Genomic DNA, 14,890 nt, shown 5'->3' with positions numbered 1-14,890 from the left:
CATCATTGGGTTTCTGCTATTATTAGTTTTTAGCAAACAGATGTCTTCCTGGATAAAATCCAAGCCAGGAATCTTTTTTTTTTTGGCAAGTGTGTAACATGCTAAATTATACTTTTTCCAGAACTTAAGTCACTTCGGGGAGAAAAAGTTGCAAGGAGGTTAAAAAGCCATTTTGCAGACAAAACAATTTCAGAAAAATATTTAGCTGACTGATGTTACAAAGATGTTAATATTTATGCTCATGCTTTTAATTTAAAAAAATAAAAGTAATTTAGTTCAAAAGATGAGATACAACCTTGCACTTCCATTGGGATCAAATTTTTCATATACCCCTTTGTAGAAGATGTCACTATAATCTGATTCTTTATAAAAGCAAGAGAGCAGACAGCAACTTCTCTTAAAAGTCAGACAGACCGTTTATTGTCACTTAATTGCCTGGTTTTCTATTCCTTAAAAACTGACAGATATGGGTTAACATTCTTCCTAAAATGTGCATAACTCATGTCAAAAATGGAAAAGTACTCCCAACAGAATCACCCTGCATAGAGACGTTGATTGGATCTGGTGCCGTGTTAAAGATACTACAACTTTCTTTCTCAATACAAGGACATTTCCTTGTCCATGTTTTCACATAAAAATACAATTTATCATGTCTTCTAAAGTAAAAGTATTTTTTTAACATTCTTGCTTGCAAAACTTGCAATTTCGTTTGTAAAAACATTAGATGTCTATAAAACTGAAAGAAGTGTGGAGACTGCTATTAATGCCAGTTTCCTATCACCAGCAGCCACATGATCACATCCCAGCCTATGAAATGTACAAAGAAGGATGGGAGCAACTTTCAGATCATTTCCTTAAATGGAATAAAAAAAAAAATCCTCTACCTCTCTCCTTTCTTCCCTGGGACTTCTGCCAATGATCCTGTTCACCTCTAGCAGACAGGAAAGGCAAAGTGGAAGAAACTTTAAATCCCGATTGTCCCTAGAAGCCATTCAAATTCCCTAAACTGCTTGCCTACATCTAGAAATTTTCTAGATGGGCGGGCTAATCCCAGTGTTGTGTACTGTGTCATCTATTTGACGCATCAGGTCTTACAGTGTAGTTAATTGATGTATAGAGTATATGAGATGTTTTAGAGATCACATTGATTTGCTTATTAGTCAACTGAGAAGGATTTTTAAGCCATGTAGTTCAGCTACGGATACCTCTGTCCCCAAAAGCTATGGTTTGGCACAATGCACTCCATAATTCAGGCTGAACCTTAATTTCCAAAACCATAGTAGTAAAAGGTACAGGCCTTGGGAGGTGAGTAGGTCATAAACTCCACTCCTGTGAGTAGGATTAGCATCTTATTAAAGCGTCATTTAAGGATGGAGGAATCATGCTCTTGTAAATTTCTCCCTTCTAAGAAATGAACACTAGATAAAATAAAGTAGAAAATAAGAATTATTCTGGAAGTTTAGACAAGAGCAGTCCTTACCAGATACCAAACCTGTCAGCACCTTGATCTTGGACTTCCTAGTTTCCAGAACTATGAGATACATTTCTATCATTTATAAATTACCCATTTTGTAGTCACTAGTTCAGCAGTACCAATGCACTAGCACACTAAGCTTTTCTACAGAAAAGGCCAGACAAGGTAGCCATGAAGATTGAGCTGTCTTTCTGCTATACATGAGCTGGGGGCCTCATCCCAGCCCGTGCATGCTCCTTGGTTGGTGTCTCAGATTCAAAGAGTTCCCAGAGATTGAGGTTTGCTGACTCGGTTGGTCTTCCTGCGGGAGTCCCATCTACTTAAGAGTCTTCAATCATTCCCTCATCTCTTGTGTAAGTGTCCCCGACCTCCAGCTAATGTTTAGCTGTGGGTATCTACAACTGTTTCAGTCTGCTAGAGGACTATTATCCTAGGGTCCTGTCTCAAGAATAACAGAGTATCATTAATAATGTCAGTGATGGGTGCCTGTCCATGGGATGGATTTTGAGTTGCGCTGGTTATTGGTTGGCCTTTCCTTCGTTTGGTCTCTGCTCCATCTCTGCATTTTTTAGACAGGATAAATTTTGAGTAGAAAGTTTTGTGTGTGGGTTGGTGCACTTATCCCTCTGATAGGGTTCCTGACGGGCTACAGGAGGGGGTCTCTTCAGGTTCCGTGTCCACACTGTTAGGCATCTCAGCTAAGGTCACCTGCTCATACTCCTGGGAGCCTCCTAGCCCTTCCTAGACATTCTCCCCTGCCCCCAGCCTGCTGCAGCTGCAGCTCTCTTCATTCTCCTGGCTCTCTGGGCCTCTCTGCTGCCTTTCCCCTCACCTGATCCTGTCTTCCCATTCCCTTCCCCCTTCCTTCTGCCACCCAGTTCCCTCCTTCCCTCTGCCTCCTGTGATATTTTGTTTCCCCTTCTAAGTGTGATCCTTGCTTGGGCCTTCCTTTTTGTTTAACTTCTTTGGGTCTACGGGGTATATCGTGGATATTGTACACTTTACGGCTAGTATCCACTTATCAGTGAGTACAGGCCACGCATGTCCCTCTGGGTCTGGGTACCTCGCTCAGTTCCATCAATTTGTCTGCAAAATCTAGGATGTCCTTGTTTTTGATACCTGAATAGTATTTATTCCATTGTGTAAATAAACCACCATTCTTCAGTTGAGGGACATTTGGGTTGTTTCCAGTTTCCAGTTTGCAAAGAAAGCTGCTGTGAACACAGTGGAGTGCATATGCTTGGATTATCTTGAAGCATCTTTGGTGTATATCCCGGGAGCAGTATAACTGGGTCCTCATTTCCAATTTCTGAGAAACCACCAGATTGAGTTCCAGAGTGGTTGTACAAATTTGCAAACCCATCAGCAACAGAGGAATGCTGCCCTTTCTCCACACCCTCATCAGGAGAGGGATAAGGATACCAACCCACGCACAAAACCCTTGAAGCTTTGATCTTAGTCATTCTGGTGAATGCAAGGTAGAATCTCAGGGTTGTTTTGATTTGCATTTCCATGACTACTAATGAAGCTGAGCATTTCTTTAAGTGCTTCTTGGCCATTCCAGATTACTCCGTTGAGAATTCTCCGTTTATTCTGTGGCCCATTTTTTAATTGTGTTATTTGGTTTTATGGAGTTTAACTCCTTGAGTTCTTTATTTATTTTGGATATGTCAGATGTAGGGTTGGTAAAGATATTTTCCCAATTTGTAGGCTTTCATTTTAGCCTGTTGACAGTGTCTTTCGCACTTACAGAAGTTTTTCAGTTTCTTTGAGTATCATTTATTAATTGTTGATCTTAGAGCCTGAACCATTGGTGTTCTGTTCAGGAAAATTTCCCCTATAGCAATGTCTTCAAGAGTATTTCTCGGGGTTGGGGATTTAGCTCAGTGGTAGAGCGCTTGCCTAGGAAGCGCAAGGCCCTGGGTTCGGTCCTCAGCTCCGGGGGGGGGGGGGGGGGAGTATTTCTCACTTTCACTTCTATGAGATTCAGTGTATCTGGTTTTATGTTGAGGTCCTTGATCTGTTTGGACTTGAGTTTTGTGCAGGGTGGCAAATTTGGATTCTTCTACATGCAGATGCCCAGTTACACTAGCACCATTTATTGAAGATGCTTTATTCTTTTTCCATTGTATGGTTTTGGCATCTTTGTTGAAAAAAATGTCCATAGGTGTGTGGGTTTATTTCTTGGACTTTGATTCTGTTTCATTGATCAAACTGTCTGTTTCTGTATAAATGCCATGCAGGTTTTATCACTGTTGCTCTGTATTACAGCTTGAGGTCAGGGACAGTGATTCCTTCTGAGGTTCTTTTATTGTTCAGGATTGTTTTGGCTATCCTGGGATTTTTGTTTTTTCCATATGAAGTTGAGAATTGCTCTTTCAATGTCTGTAAAAATTGTGTTGAAATTTTGATAGGTCTTGTGTTAAACCTATAGATTGTGTTTGGCAAGATGGCCATTTTCATTATGTTAATCCTACCAATCCATGAGCTTAAGAGATCTTTCCATCTTCTGATATCTTTTCCTAATTCTTTCTTCAGGGATTTGAAGTTCTTGTCATACAGATCTTTTACTTGCTTGGTTAGAGTTACACCAAGATATTTTATATTTATTGTGGCTATCATGAAGGATGTTGTTTCCCTTTCTCTGCCTGTTTATTGTTTACGTAAAGGAGGGTTAATAATTTCTTTGAGTTAATTTTATAGACAGCCATTTGCTGAAGGTATTTAGCAGCTGTAGGAGTTCCCCAGTAAAGTTTTGGTGATCACTTATGTATACTATCATATACATCATCTGTAAATGGTGATACCCTGACTTCTTCCTTTCCAATTTATATTCCTTTGACCTCCTTTTGTTGTCTGATTGCTCTAGGTAGAACTTCAAGTACTATTTGAATAGATAGGTAGAGAGTAGGCTATTGGTTTGCTGTATACTCCTTTTATTATGTTTAGGTATGTGCCTTGAAATCCCTGATTTCTCTAAGACTTTTAGCATGAAGGGTGTTGGATTCTTTCAAATTATTTTTCAGCATCTAATGAGACAATTATGTAATCTTTTTCTTTCAATTTGTTTATATAGTGGAGATTATGTTGATGGATTTTCATATATTGAACCATCCCTGCATCACTAGCATGAAGCCTACTTGATAGTGGTAAATATTTTTTATGTTTTCTTGGGTTCAGTTTGCAAGAATTTTATTGAATATTTTTGTGTCAATATTCATAGGTGAAATTGGTCTGAAGTTCTCTGTCTTTGTTGAATCTTTGTGTGGTTTAGGTATGGGGTAACTTTGGTCTCATAGAATGAATTAGGTAGTGTTCCTTCAGTTTCTATGTTGTGGAATAGTTTGAGGAGTGTTGATATTACCTCTTCTTTGAAGGTCTGGTAGAATTCTGCACTAAAACCATCTGGTCTTGGCCCTTTTGAGGGGGTGGGGTGGAGAGATTGCTAGTGACTGCTTCTATTTCCTTAGGGATTATAGGATTGTTTAGATAGATATGTACTGATATCTATTAGCATTGCAACTATCCTGTACCATAGGATCTATCCATTGCATGTACTGTGGTGACTGTTCACAAGTCTTTATTCTCGCAGGGAAATTACAGTCACAAATATTTGTCAGTTGACATCACCTAAACATCATTCTGCATCGCCAAAAATCAGTTCCTGAAGACATTTTTCCACTCTATCATAATGACCAATTCAGCACAAAAATGCAGGTCCCACAAGTGGCCTTGCTTCTATGATCCTATTCTCATACCTCTCAACCCACCCAACTGCTCTACTCTTCCTTAGCATTTTTCCCTGTATTCTATGGGATTCTTTCTTTTGTCTTATAACTTATTATATGCAGCAATTAATAAGCCTTGTAGTGGGTGACAATGTGCAGCCTGAATTTAACAACTAAGCTAGAATGGTACTGCTTGCTCTGTGACTTTAATCCAGCCTAGTGTACATTGAGAGTTCCAGGTAGGCTAGGTCTACATAGTGAGTCCTTTCTTTAAAAAAAAAAAAACAAAATAGATGAATCATTACTTTCCTGTTCTTATGCAACTGAGAATAGTGCACCAGTGTAGGTTGAGACAGATGGGAATCAAACTGTGGGTACTAGCAATATAATTCAACTATTGACCCCTGTTCAAGTTATATGCTCAAAGTCACAGTCATGATATATATATATATATATATATATACATATATGTATATCCACACATACTCACATACATATAGTGATCTATGAGTTTCTTCAACTGTTTTGAAAATGAAGAATCAGAACTTTCTCAGTTACTTTTCTCATCTTTATGACAGTTTATGGCATGGAAAGTGTTGTTATCACATTGCAGCTATAATTGGGAAGCAGTGAGAGAGCACTAGTATTTATCTTTCATATATATTCTGGAGTTGCAACCTATAGGCTGGTGCTGATTATAATCAGGGTGAGTCTTCCCCATTCAGTTAAAGTGGTCTAGAGACCAACACAGAAAAAACCATAGTTGTTCTCTGCATGTTTCTAAATCAGTTAAGTTGCCAATGTGGATTAATCACCACAATAGCTAACTTCCCTTTAGAAAGGGAGGCTTCCTCCAGCAGCAGATGGAAGCAGGTGTACAGAGCCATAACCAGACATTATGTGGAGAGAGACAGTCTACATTGGATGGCTCCATTGGGTCTCTCCCCTTGGAGATCTGGGGACCTTGGGGAAGAGAGGAGGAAAGACTATAAGAATCAGGGGGGTGTAGAACACTAGGAAAACACGACCCACCAAATCTACTACCCACGACTCACGTGGGCTCACAGATACTAAAAACAGCAAGTACAAGGCATGCGTGGGTCTGTACCAAGACCCCTGTTGATTTATGTTATAGCTGTTAACTTGATATTCTTATGAGAGTCCTAAGAGTAGGAGTGGGTTTATCTCTGACTCTTTGCCTGCTCTTGAGATTCTTTTCTTCCTATTGGGTTGCCTTGTCCAGCCTCAACATGAAAGCTTTTGCCTTGTCATGTTGTATCTTGTTTTGTCCTGTCTAGCTGTCATGTCTTGAGACCTGCTCATTTCTGAAGAGGAAACAAGGAGGTGTTGATCTGAGGGAAAGGGAAAGTGGGGAGTAGCTAGGAGGAGTGGATCAGGGGAAAACTGTGGTTGGAATGTATTGTATGAAAGAAGAATCTATTTTCAATTTAAAAAGGTTTTTTAAGATATATTTTTGAAAAATTGGGAGGTATTCACTTTATTATAATCATTAGCATTGTTTCTTTTAATTGATGTCCCTGGAATGTATTGTGTCAGTCAACTTTGAATCACTATGATAAAATACCAGAATTTGAATAATATGAGGAATGATTTATTTAGCTTATAGTTTCAGAGACTTGGGTCCACAAATTGCTTGGCTCTATTGTGTTTGGTCCTATGGTAAGGTATGTTATCATTGTTGATACATCATGGAACAACACTCCTCATCACTTCATGATGCTTGGAAAGCATCAAAGGATGCTGAGGTTCCAATTTCCCCACAGGGACTCTGCTTTCCTCCACTGGATCCCACCTTCAATGATTCTACCTGCTGCAGACAGTGTCGCCCATGATCTGGGAACCTAGCTTTTAGCTCCTGAGCTCTCAAGAGTTTAAGATCCAAACTGTAACAAATGTGAAATCTAGTTCTGCTTCATAAAATGATAGGAGTGTGATTGCAAATTGAAGTGTGGGAGAAAAAATAAAAAGTTTCCTAACTGGAGTTCTCACACTGATTAGCATTAGGAAAGGTGTGTATGCACGGTGAGGAGCTAATGCTTTATTAAAAATGGTTTTTTATGTTACCGAAGCCTGTACACTTGGTAAAGTCTTTCTGGACCTCAGCAGTGCACATGTGTATGTATGAAGACTATTGATGCACTAAACCAGTAAATCCCAGTTTTAACCACTGTATTACTCTGTTCTCTTTCACTACCCAGAATCCATCAAGCTATAATACACAATTCATATTCCGTCTTCAATTCCTTAGCTTTATTTGGTCATTGGTTGTCCCCATGACTTTACAGAACCTGCTCATGTATGAATCTCCAACAGCTTCCTATTTCAAATTCCATTCATGTATTTATCTCATAAGATTAGACTTCTTTGTGGCATAAGATGCTGGTGATCATTCTACTCATCTTGAAGCAATTACTCCATGGCTACTCTCCACTTCTGCCTTTGGAACCCTTTTTCTTTCTTTTTTATTGGAATTTTTATTTACATTTTAAATGTTATCCGCTTTCCTGGTTTCCTGTCCATAAGCCCACTATCCCAGCCCGCCTCCCACAGCTTCTATGAGGGTGTTCCCTCAGTCACAAACCACTCCCTCCCACATGCCCACCCTCACATTCCCCTACACTGGAAACCCAGCCTTGTCAGGACTAAGGGCTTCTCCTACCATTGATGCCCCACAAGGCCATCCTCTGCTACATATGTAGCTGGAGCCATGGGTCTGTCCATATGTACTCTTTGGGTGGTAGTTTAGTCCCTGGGAGCTCTGGTTGGTTGATATTGTTGCTATTATGGGGTTGCAAACCCCTTCAGTTTCTTCAATCCTTTAACTCCTCCATTGGGGACTGCATTCTCAGTTCAGTGGTTGGCTGTGAGCATTCGCTTCTGTATTTGGCATGTTCTGGCAGAGCCTCTCTGAAGACAGTTATATCAGGCTCTGGTCAGCTTGATCTTCTTGACATCAGCAATATTATCTGGGTTTGGTGGCCGTATGTATATGGGATGGATCCCCAGGTGGGGCAGTCTCTGGATGGCCTTTTCTTCAGTCTCTGCTACAAACTTTGTCTCCGTATCTTCTATGAATATGTTTGTTCCCCCTTCTAAGAAGAACTGAAGCATCCGCACTTCAGTCATCCTTCTTCTTGAGCTTCATGTGGATTTTATCTTAGGCAATCCGAGCTTTTGGGCTGATTTTCACTTATCAATGACTGCATACCATGTGTGGTGTTTTGTGTTTGAGTTACCTCACTCAGGATGATATTTTCTAGTTCCATACACTTGCTTATGAACTTCATAAAGTCATTGTTTTTAATAGCGGAGTAGTACTTCACTGTATAGATGTACCACATTTTCTATATCCATTCTTCTGTTGAAGGAAATCTGGGTTCTTTCCAGAATCTGGCTGCTATGAACATAGTAGAGCATGGCTCCTTGTTATATGTTGAAGCAACTTATGGGTATATGCTAAGGAGTGGTATAGCTGGGTCCTCAGGTAGTACTATGTCCAATTGTCTGAGGAACCTCCAGACTGATTTCCAGAGTGGTCATACCAGCTTGCAATCCTACCAACAATGGAGTAGTGTTCCTTTCTCCACATCCTGACCAGCATCTGCTGTCACCTGAATTTTTGATCTTAGCCATTCTGACTGATGTGAAATGGAATCTCAGGGTTGTTCTGATTTGCATTTCCCTGATGACTAAGGATGTTGAACATTTCTTTAGGTGCTTTTCAGCCATTTGATAATCCTCAGCTGAGAATTCTTTGTTTAGCACTGTAGGTTTATTTGGTTCTCTGGAGTCTAACTTCTTGAGTTCTTTGTATATATTCAATATTAGTCCTCTATAGGATGTACGGTTGGTAAAGATCTTTTTCCAGTCTGTTGGCTGTCATTTTGTCCTAATGACAGTGTCTGTTACCTTACAGAAGTTTTGCAATTTTATGAGGTCCCATTTGTCGACTCTTGGTCTTAGAGCATAAGCCATTAGTGTTTTGTTCAGGCAATTTTTGCCAGTGCCCATGTGTTCGAGGCTCTTATCTGGTTCTATGTGGAAGTCCTTGATCTACTTGGACTTGAGCTTTGTACAGGGTGATAAGAATGGGTCGATTTACATTCTTCTACATGCTGACCTCCAGTTGAACCAGCACTATTTGTTGAAAATGCTATCTTTTTTCCACTGGATGGTTTTAGCTTCTTTGTCAAAGATCAAGTAACCATTGGTGTGTGGGTTCATTTCTGGGTCTTCAATTCTATTCCACTGATGTACCTGCCTGTCCGTGTACTAATACCATACAGTTTTTTATCACTATTGCTCTGTAATACAGCTTGAGATCAGGGATGGTGATTCCCCCAGAAGTTCTTTTATTGTTGAGAATAATTTCCTATATCCTGGGTTTTTTATTATTCCAAATGAATTTGCAAATTGCTCTTTCTAACTCTATGAAGAATTGAGTTGGAATTTTGATGGGGATTGCATTGAGCAGGGGAGATCTTTCCATCTTCTGAGATCTTCTTCAATTTTTTTCTTCAGAGACTTGAAGTTCTTGTCATACAGATATTTCACTTGCTTGGTTAGAGTTATTCCAAGGTATTTTATATTATTTGTAACTATTGTGAAGGGAATCATTTCCCTAATTACTTCCTCAGCCTGTTTATTCTTTGAGTAGAGGAAGGTTACTGATTTGTTTGAGTTAATTTTATATCAGCCATTTTCCTGAAGTTGTTTATCAGCTATAGGTGTTCTCTGGTGGAATTTTTGGGGTTACTTAAGTATACTATCATATCATCTGCAAATAGTGAGCTTTTGACTGCTTCCTTTCCAATTTGCATCCCTTTGACCTCCTTCTGTTGTCTGGTTGCTCTGGCTAGAACTTCGAGTGCTATATTGAATAGGAAGGGAGAAAGTGGGCAGTCCTGTCTAGTCCCTGATATTAGTGGGATTGCTTCAAGGTTCTCTCCATTTAGTTTGATGTTGGCTACTGGTTTTCTGTATATTGCTTTTACTATGTTTAGGTATGGGCCTTGAATTCCTGATCTTTCCAAGACATTTAACTTGAAGGGGTGTTGAGTTTTGTCAAATGCTTTTTCAGTATCTAATGAAATGATTGTGTGGTTTTTCTTTGATTTCCACCTCTAACAACAAAAGTAACAGGCAACAACCATCATTGGTCCCTAATATCGCTCATCATCAATGGACTCAATTCCCCAGTAAAAAATCATATACTAATAGACTGGGAAAGAGGACCCAGGATTTTGCTGTATACAGTAAACATCTGAGTGATAAAGACAAACACTACCTCAGAGTAAAAGGCTGGAAAACAATTTTAAAGCGAATAGTCCCAAGAAACAAGCTGGAATAGCCACTTTAATATTGAATAAAATCAACTTTCAACCGAAAGTTATCAAAAAAAGATAAGGACACTTCATATTCATCAAGGAAAAATCCACCAAGATGAACTATCAATTCTGAACATCTATGCTCCAAATGCAAGGACACCTACATTCATAAAAGAAACATTACTGAAGCTCATGGCGGGAAGTATGGCAGTGCACAAGCAGACATTATACTAGAGAATGAGCCAAGAATTCTACATGTGCATCCTCAGGTAGCAGGCAGAGAGAGAGAGGGTGGGGTGGAGAGAGTGCCACTGGGTCTAGCTTGAACATCTGAAAACTCAAAGCTTACCTCTAGTAGCAAACACTCCAACAAGGCCTCGTGTCCTAATGCTTTCAAATAATGCCACTCCATATGATCCTCTGGGGTCATTTTCATTCAAACAGTTGCCATTTCCACCTCAAACTTTCCCACTAAATTCACATGTTGACCACCATCTCCTTTCAGAAAGTACACCATATTAGTCTCTATGCTGCTTCAAAATCCTCAAATCCAAATTCAGTCTTTCCTGTCAAATTTGTATCTCTTCACCAAGGCCTCTAAATTAGAAGGCGACAAATGTTTCAATTCTTCTAATTTCTGCTTGCATAAGAAATCAATATGGCTAACACTTTTCAGGGACCTTTGATACATCCTTTTAGCAAATATTTGTTGCATATTAATTATGTTCCTTGTACTGTTTTATCATAATAAACAGAGTAAACATAAACTTACTCCTATTTTAGATGTTTTTACATATATGTACATATATATTTTCTGTCAAAGAGTTCTTTCTCATAAAGGTAGTCAGTATAAATTTACCTAGATTATTATGCAAAAAGGAAAGGGCATGTAGACATATTAGCTTACTAAACATGTCTCTGTTTTCTCTAATCTATTAAATAATTTAATATCCCCATACTGTTATAATTTGTGCTGGCTGCTCTGTATTAAATATTGACTTTTCATAAAACACAAGATACCCATGCTGCACTCCACAGACCCAAAGAAGCTAAGCCAGAAGGAAGGCATGAGCGAGGATGCTTGAATCTCACGTAAGGGGGGAATAAAATAGTCATGAGAGGCAGATAGAAGGAAGGAGATGAGTGGAAGAGGGGATAGGGAAGAGAATGGGGAGTTCAGGGTCAGATGGAGGGAGGGACAGGAGAGATGGCCAGGTGAATATGAGAATGAATGGAAATCTGCAACTGAAGAGGCTGGGGAGTTAGGGGCATCTCCAAGATAAGACAGAGACCTGGTATAAAGGATGTGCCCAAGAATCAATGAGGGTGACCTTAGCTGTGACTCACATTGGGGATATGGAACCTGAAGGGGCCACTTCCTGTGGCCAGGTGCAACTCAAGTTGAGCAATAGGGACACCAACTTACCCACAAAACTTTCAACCCAAAATTCATCCTGTCTACAAGTAATGCAGGCATGGGGAAAAGAGAGGAAACTGAGGAAATGGCCAACCAATAACTGGTCAAATTTGAGACCCATCCCATGGCAAGCACCAATCCCTGACACTGTTAAGGATATTCTGTTATACTTGCAGACATGAATCGAATGGCTGTTCTCTGAGAGGCTCCACCCAGGAGTTTACTCAGACAGTACCGACACCCACTGCCAAATAATGGATGGAGCTTGGGGACTCTTATGGAAGAGTAGGAGGAAGGATTGCAGGTCATGAACTGGTTAGAAACTCCAATGGAAGACTGACAGAATCAACTAACCTGGACCCTTGGGGCTCTCAGATAATGAACCATCTACCAAAGAGCATACATGGGCTGGACCTAGGCCTCCCTGCACATATGTAGCAGATGTTTTGCTTGGTCTTCATGTGGGTCCTAAACAACTAAAGCAGAGGCTATCCCAAAAGTTGTAGCCTGTACCTGGGATATGTTCTTCTAGGCGGGCTGCCTTGTCTGGCCTCAATGGGAGAGGGTATGCCTACTTGATGTACTGGGGTGGAGGATATCCAGGAAGGTTCCCACTCCCTCAGAGAAGAATGGGATGGGGGAAGAATTGTGGGATGGGGTAATGGGAGGGAGGCAGCACATAATGTGAATAAGCAGAAAAATAAAAAATAAAAAATATTGGCTTTTATGACATTTTTATTGTGGGTTTACTAACACTGAAAATTTAACTTTAAAAATGTAGCATAGGAGAGCAGAATTTTCCCACAATTTTCAGAAAATTTAAAGGAAAAATTACAAATGCATACCTAATGATCATTGATCATTAAGCTTAAAATACCTCCTGAACTATCAGAATATCTTGGCCTGATACTTATCTCAAAACTTAATGTATTGACTACATTAAAAACAAATATCCTAAACTGTACATTTTAATGAGTTTTGTGTCCTGTTATTTGAAAGAATACTTAGGCATTTTTTAAATTTAATATAATGAGAGCTGGGCATGGTGTTACATATGTCTAATCCCAGCACTTGGGAGACAGAGAGAGGTAGATCTCTGTAGGTTTAAGGCCAGCCTGGTCTACAGAGTGAATTGTAGGCCAGCCAGGTCATAGTGAGACCCTGTCTCAAAACAAAACAAAACAAAACAAAACGAAAACAAAAACAAAACAGAAAGTAGGAAGAGTTATACTCTAAGCAAAACAGAAAAGCTCTGACACAGGAAAAAGACAGAAATGCACAATGAAAGACTCCCACATCTAGACACTGACTGCTGGCATCTTCTGTACTTAGTGTAAGACGAAGGTTACCTTCAGATAAGTCAGGGCCAAGCCAACACAGAGCTAACACAAGTGATACTGCTTTAGGAGTCAGTGAGAAAAATGGTTAAAAATATCTAGCTTCCAGATGACGCAATATGTCTTCTAAGGAGCAAGAGTATTACACTCACAGCATTCCACTACTCAATTACAGCTCATATCCTTTAAAGCATAGTTATAAATGCAACAACTGAAAGAGGAAATGTTATTCCTTTGATCTTCCCATAGTTCAAATGTTTTTCATAACCTCCAGAAGAGAAAAGCCACCAACTGAAAACCCTGCGCTCAGGAGCAGGAAGTGCTCGTATTGCTGTCTTTCCCAGGCTGTGTGAGGTCCATTTCTTTTCCAGTTCTCTCCATGGGGTTCAGGACCCAAACTTTTAATATGGCTGACTCTAATCGGAATTGTTTTTAAAAATTAGGCACAGAACGATTATTGCAATGCACAAGATGATTACATTGTCGAGTTTCATACATCAACCTGTTTACAACAAGCAGTGACTGAATACGCACCAAGACATTGCGAGCGGTGCTCTGCTGACACCTAGTGGAATAAACATAGGATCCCGGGGCTGCTGAGAAGTCTGGTTTCACATTTTACCCTATAGAATCACATATACACACTTAGTGTCAACTCAATTACATAAAAGATAAAACAGAAGCTACTGAATCTCACACAATACCTCACCGAAGTCCATGGTAATGAAAATGAAAATTAGCTTACTTAAAAGCAATCAGTACATATTTCCATTAAAATTCTACATTAAAAACTCATTTGCTAAGACAAAACATCCCTTCATTTTCCGTATTCTATCATCCATTCTCCAAACACATGTGTCAATTAATTTTCATTAAAATTAATGTGTTTTATTTTCATGTCTGTATCCTATAACAGCTTCTTAAATTGTTTTATTTGCTCCCTACAAGTGGGTTGGGGACTTACCTTTTTCTTTTCAGCCCTGTCATTTCCATGAGAGAAGTGCATCTTTTCGTTATCACAGATAAACACTGATGTCAGTAGTGTTCAGAAACTGCCGTATAGTAAACTGTAATTCCATTTTGCATCTCCTAAGCACATTTTATCTAATTAATGTATTGTTGTCTATTTTCCTCTAAGCCCAGTTCTCTGGATAAGAATCTAGAATAAACTGCAAGGGAGAGGTTTAAAGTGTATGAAAGTCCCTAGAGAAAAGAAGAGAAAGGAGAGGTTGGGGATTTGGCTCAGTGGTAGAGCGCTTGCCTAGGAAGCACAAGGTCCTGGGTTCGATCCCCAGTCCTGAAAAAAAAAAGAAGAGAAAGGAGAAGAGAACTCAAGAAAAATTGAGAGCACACATTTATTGAATGATATTTTTGGCATCAGGTGAAGCTGACACTCCATGCAGCAGGGCCATCTTCACAACCATATTTTAGGACAGTCAGGAGTGGGGCATTAAAGTCCCCAACCTTTTCAATTATACCCCAAATTAGTACTGAAAGTCCTACTTCTTTGCTACTAACTTCATTCCAAAGAAGTTAGAATGATTAAACAGGAGCCCAGGGACAAATGGCCACACATAAAATAAGGC

General features: G+C 39.6%; 1 non-coding gene across 1 annotated transcript; it reads left to right on the top strand.

Annotated features, from left to right (window-relative positions):
* Positions 1-14,533: 14,533 nt before the first annotated feature.
* Trnap-agg5 (transfer RNA proline (anticodon AGG) 5) lies at positions 14,534-14,607 on the top strand. Its single transcript has one exon. It is a non-coding gene; the product is annotated as a tRNA-Pro (tRNA).
* The last annotated feature ends 283 nt before the right edge of the window (positions 14,608-14,890 follow it).

This window comes from Rattus norvegicus, chromosome 3 (genome assembly GCF_036323735.1).
Source record: "Rattus norvegicus strain BN/NHsdMcwi chromosome 3, GRCr8, whole genome shotgun sequence".
NCBI lineage: Eukaryota > Metazoa > Chordata > Mammalia > Rodentia > Muridae > Rattus > Rattus norvegicus.
The sequence above is the reverse complement of the archived record's forward strand: the minus strand, read 5'-3'. Positions and strand labels throughout refer to the sequence as shown.